A 6,176-nucleotide genomic window follows, 5' to 3' on the forward strand; every position below is an offset into this window, starting at 1 on the left:
GGGGAAGAATGGACAAGAGAATGACAGAGTGGGAAACTTCATCCTTAAAAGTGATGTTTTTCATTCTGCGGCCACAGTGAGGCGTACTGTGAGAATTGGAGGACAGAGAGAAGGAAGAAGCATTCTCATCATGAACACTCCTGACCTGTTTCATCCTCAACTCTCACATGATCAGCTCTCGGTGGCAGTGAAAGAGTGTGTGTCCCTGTCTGCTCCAGGACCTCATGTGTTTATACTGGTGCTGCAGCCTGACAACTTTTCTCATGCAGACAGAGACAGAATGAAGAAAATTCTTATGTTATTCTCTGAAGAGGCTTTTAAACACAGCATGGTGATTACCACAGATAATCAGAGGTCAGACACCAGTGTGGGTTTACATGAAGGGATTGATCATGTGCAGCGGATGATTTTAGAATGTAATAACAGGCACTTCAGGCTTGAGAGAGAGAGTGAATCTGATTGTCTAATGGAGATGATAGATCAGATAGTCAAAGGGAATGGAGGAGAGTGTTTCACCTGTTATTACTATGAAGATGCACAACAGACCACAGAGGAGCGAACACTGAGACTGGAGTCTAAACCATACAGACAATTTGACACAAAAATTCTAGTTAAAAAAAGTGGTAAGTACACTCTTAAAGCCATCCGTGAAAGATTTATATAAAATTCTTAAATTACTTTAAATGGAGAATCTATAGTTGTTCTCTCAGTCATTAAAACTGATTCATCAAAAAATATATTGTATAATTAGTGTGTGATATTGAAATGCCTGGATTCAGTTCTCCTTGTACCAGAAGTGTTCAGCATTTAAATAATGTTACACTTCTAAGCTCTGACTAGAATGAGACAAATGAGTTTCAGGTGAAAGTCAGATTAACAGTTTACACCTTGAACTGGTGACAGAAACAAAACAAAACAAGATAAACAAATAAAGACAAAATCTACAGGAATTCAATGATCCCACATGATATGATCACATCTAACCAGTAAATTAATTTTAACGTTTTCTTTTTTGTGTGTGTGTCAGTTTCAGAACATGTCCCTCCAAGACTGAACCTGGTGTTGTGTGGGTGTGCTGGATCAGTGAAGATCTCCATATCAGAGCTTATACTGGGTCAGAGAGAGACCAGTCCAGAGTCCAGCTCAGTGTGTGTGAGGAGGGAGGGAGAAGTGTGTGGACGCCTGCTCACCCTGGTGGAAATGCCAGCTCTGTACAACACTCAGCTCTCAGAGGAGGAGGTGATGCGTGAGACTCTCCGCTGTGTCTCTCTCTGTGATCCTGGAGTCCATGCTTTCCTCCTGGTCATTCCTGAGGGCTTCCTCACTGATGAAGACAAAGGAGAAATAGAGAAGATTCAGACAATATTCAGCTCAAGAGTCAATGATTACACCATGGTCATTTTTACAGCAGAACACATTAACAGTGCTGTAATTAATTTTGTAGAACAGAGTACTGACACACAGGAACTCATTCAAAGCTATGGGGGCAGATACAAAATATTTGAACTAGTGAAAAATGCTGATCCGCATCAGGTCCCAGAGCTGGTGGCCATGGTGGGGAGTATGATGACCAAAGACAAGCCCTACTCTCTTAACATGTATGTGGAGGCACAAAGAGAAAAGGCCAGACATGAACTGGAGATGAGTTACAGAGAGGAGAGAGACAGAATGAAAAGAAAAATCCAGGAATTAGAAAGGAAAAATCAACCATCAGGTGAGTACAAACTGCAAAACTAGGGAGAGCAACAAATCTTGTTAGTATTAAGAAAATGAGATGTGATCTGTGGCTGGTCTGTTTCTCATTTTCAAAGAATAACTGGAGCATAAAATAAAATTAATGTGCTCTGAAAACAAGGGATATCAAATTGAATTTAATGCAGGGAAAGTGGTCCACATTTAGACTGTTGTCATAGTATTTGGGGGGAAAAGAATCTCAGAGTGAATCTCAGAATGTGGAACGCTTTGTTCATACATGACAGTGTGACCTGTAGTTAATTATGATTCACATTAGGATTGATTTCTGGTTTCTGAGAAATATCCTGTCAGTCACAGTTAATAAAGCCAGCACAGATCCTCTGTGAGACTGAATTAAACAGAGCTCAGTGAGAGTACATGAACTCATTAGCTGTCCAGCAGAAATAATGTGAAAGACACATGAAAATAGCTGCTTGCTTGAAATAAACCCCAAATGTGCTGAAGTTTTCTCAGACACAGTTATCTGATAATGAGCTCTACAGTGTAAACAGGGTCAGTGTCTGTGAATTTCATACACAGGTCAAACTACTCCACTGATTTTGACAACAAGGAAAAAAAGTAAAATTTTTTGATTTTCGAAAATGTTCACCAAGAAAGTTCAGAAAACTGATATCAGCCTGATCTGCCATTTCCTAAACCTTTATTAATTTCTAACCCAAAGTCATTCTGTCCTTTAGGTGAAAATGACAGCTCCACTTGTCTGAGAATAGTGCTGATTGGGAAGACAGGAAATGGAAAGAGTGCAACAGGAAACACCATTCTGGGGAGAAATGAATTTAAATGTAAAGCTAGTCCAGATTCAGTGACGGTGGTCTGTAAAAAAGGAGTTGGTGAGGTTTTGGGGAGATCAGTAGCTGTTGTGGACACTCCAGGTTTGCTTGACACCACACTGTCTAATGAAGACGTCATAGAAGAGATTGTGAAATGCATTTCTCTGTCGGCACCAGGACCCCATGCATTCATCATTGTGCTGAGTGTTGGCAGCATAACACAGGAAGATTTAGACACTCTGGACATGATAAAAAATACCTTTGGTCCAAAGGCTGCAGAGTTCAGTATAGTTCTGTTTACTAGAGGAGATGATTTGCTGGATGAATCTATTGAGGAATACATAGCTAGCAATAATCAGGCCCAAATTAAAAAGCTAATCAGAGACTGTGGAGGGAGACTCCATGTCTTTAATAACAGAGAAAAGAAAGACAGGTTTCTCAGCTTTTGGAGAAAATTGAAGAAATGATCCAGTCTGACAGGAACAATTACTTTACTAACGACATGTTCCAGGAGGTAGAGATGGTCATCAGACAGAAACAGGAGGAAATACTGAAAGAGAATAAGAAAGAGATTAAGGCTGAAAAGGAAAAGCTGAGAGCAAGATACAATGAGGAGATGGAAAAGATGAAGAAGAAACTGGAAGATGAAAGACAGAAAGCAGAAGAGGAAAGACTACTGAGAGAGTATATCACAAGAGAAGCTGAACTAAGAAACGTAGTTGAAAAGTTAGAACAAAAGAAGCACTGTGTTGTACCATAAGAAGTTCCGGGGAGATCAACATGCAAACATAACATTTCTTAGAATCGCTTTTAAAAACACAACAATATGACCATACAATCAAACTAACAAACTAGTCCTTTGTGGCCATTGCTTGAGGATGTTGGAAGTTCATGGTTTTAAAATGAATCTTTCAATACCCTCAGACAATAGAAAATGCAGGAAGTCCTCAGTCTGTTTAATGTTTTAAATTAAAATGAGTTAAATTAGGAGGTGAGCTCTGTTCTAAGTGTTGTTTGAAGTGCTCCTTGGTTTCTGCTGTGTCAGTACAGTCAGTACATTCAGTACTTACCTATTCATTTCTAAATGTCATCACCTCAGTGAGGGAAAAGATGATGGAGGGATTTGTTTTCAGTCAGTTCTTGCTTTTGATTGGAATCCGACTGATTGTCTCTCTGCAGTATAATGTTTTAAAACGTTTTCTTTTTTCTACAGTTTTTTTTTTCTTCTTTTTTCTTTTCTCTCTCTCTCTTTGTTATTCTGATAGCCACATGGTTCAGTCTGGGATGATAGTGTAGTATAAAAATATCATGTTAACTGGAGGTGATCAGAGGAGTCACAATCTGTGACATGTTTTGTTTTCTCCACAGACCTACTGTTCATTTCCTCTTTTTAGACTGGACAAAAGGTCAAAAGACCAAAGATTGAGCCAGATCATCCACAGTTCAATGGATATGGCTTCAGCATATCTGAACGTATTTTTCCATATATGTTATAAATGCCATTCTGTCTTATCACAAAATAATAAATAAATACAAACTATTTCCATCAAATTAATTAATGTAATGTCCTTGATGGTAATTTGCCAGACCGTTAATAAAAAAGCTTGAACGTGCAAGGTTGTTCAAGGACAAATTGATAAACAGTCAGGGTCTATAAATGGTCTCGCTGTCAGTCTTCATTGCAGTTCTATGTGTCAGTTAATCTGCTATTCACATTATTCTTTAATTTATTGTTATTGTTATTGTCATTTACATTGCTAATGTGAAGTCTTTCCCAAATTACTGTCAACAAGGTTGAACTAATCAGCTGTGAAATTTATTTAGTTCAGTAGACTTAGTCACCAAAGAAAGTAACAGTTCCCATTTAATTTGTTCATAAAATCTCTATTAATCTCTTTTTAGTTTTCAAGTTGTCAAGTTATCTGGAAAAAAATGCAATCGTGAAAAAAATTTACAGCTGTTATTTTGCAGTTGATTTTAGAATAATAAACCAACTATTTTTCACATCTTTTCATTGCAACTTTTTTTAGAGGTATTTTATTTATATGGATATGACACTGATGTTGAAACAGCCTGGATCATATCTTACTTAATGGGAAGAAATAATGAACACAAAAGATATTTTGGGCTCAAGTAACTACTCTGTCATGGGAGCGCATCCTAGTTGTGCTGTTCCATTGTTCAGTTTGTGTTTGTGGACAAACACAGGGCCTGACAGAACATTTTCTCCACCAAAGACTTACTGAGAAAGATAAGTTACTGAGAGAAGAACAGAACCCAGTACATAGAGGGATTTACAGAATTATTTTAATCATTTAAACCATTATCACAGGAAGTGAGTGGATACCAGTGACATTACTAAATACTGTGCAGCGTAAGACTAGGATAATTCCATCTCCTTGTTTACTTTAGTATTAAGTAGAATTACAGGTCAACTCAATGTAGTTTTGAATATGTGACTAAACTGTTATGATTGTTTGGAAAAATAATTGTGGTATTCATTGCACTAATATGTACTTTGTAGGAAAAGAGAATAAATGCCAGTTTATGATTTGTCAAAATGATATTTGCAATGAATAAACCTTTATTTTTTATCGATTTTGCATGAGGCAAAGGTCAACAAGGCACGTCTTTATTTTAACTCTTCATTATCACAGTTAAATAAGCTAATCAAGGGCTGATGATTAGCTTGATCGGCGGAATCAGGTGTGTCAGTCCTGAGTTAAAACAAAGACATGCAGGACAGTGAGCCCTCAGGGCTGGAGCTGAGAATTACTGTTATAGAGTATACGAATGCATGCTTAGTATGTTTATTTAAATTTTGGTTTGGACAAAGACCAGAACTGAGGAATGACATCATTAGTCTATTAGAATGAAACAATCTCTCTCAGTCCTGTTCTTGATGACAAAGCCCAGAGGAAGCACATACCAATGTTTTAGCCACTAGAGGGAGCCATAAGCTTTCCCCCAGGAGGTAGAGCTCAAAACATGAACATCTTAAAAACACACAAAAGAAAACATTTCATACTGTGCATACACAGGTAAATACACCGAACAATATAGCTTCTGAATCCCTGACAAAGTGTGATGTTTAAATAAGAATAATTAACATCATGGGAGATATTCACTCATTTCCTGTATCCTCATTTTACCTCTCTGTGGTTTAAATGTGGTTTAAATCTGTCTAGATCAACCCCCAAACAGGTCACAGGACTGCACCAACAACCTACTCAGACAACGGAGCGCTTTCATGCTCTCCCATGAGGCCAGTTCATACTTCTGTGTCGAATCTATGCCATATGTACGGCGTAGGCTTAACATAGCCGCGTACCCTGCGCTGTAGCCTACGCCTCAGCCTGACCTGCACCTCCCCAGACATGTAACTGCTCATCGCAGCAGACTGCAACAACTGTGATTGGTCCGCTTGGGAGCATCATCCTCCTTCTGCCTCAGTTGGTTTAATGGTCGTACACATCATCTCCTTCAATGTCTTCTCTCTGTTCTGTGTTGCAGTAATTTCAGTAAAAGTAACTGTTGTTCAAAATTTATTAGCTCCAACTCCAACATGATCCACTCAGCTTCAGCCCTCACCGAAAACTTTTGGCAAGTCAGCCTATAGTCTCCATGATGGGAGTGTCAACCACAGGGGGA

The 6,176-nt window shown here is 38.5% G+C and overlaps 1 pseudogene; it reads left to right on the forward strand.

The window, feature by feature from the left end:
* Positions 1-472: 472 nt before the first annotated feature.
* Positions 473-3,285, forward strand: LOC115829249 (GTPase IMAP family member 4-like; annotated as a pseudogene).
* Positions 3,286-6,176: the final 2,891 nt, after the last annotated feature.

Source organism: Chanos chanos, chromosome 16 (genome assembly GCF_902362185.1).
Source record: "Chanos chanos chromosome 16, fChaCha1.1, whole genome shotgun sequence".
Taxonomy (NCBI): Eukaryota; Metazoa; Chordata; class Actinopteri; order Gonorynchiformes; family Chanidae; genus Chanos; species Chanos chanos.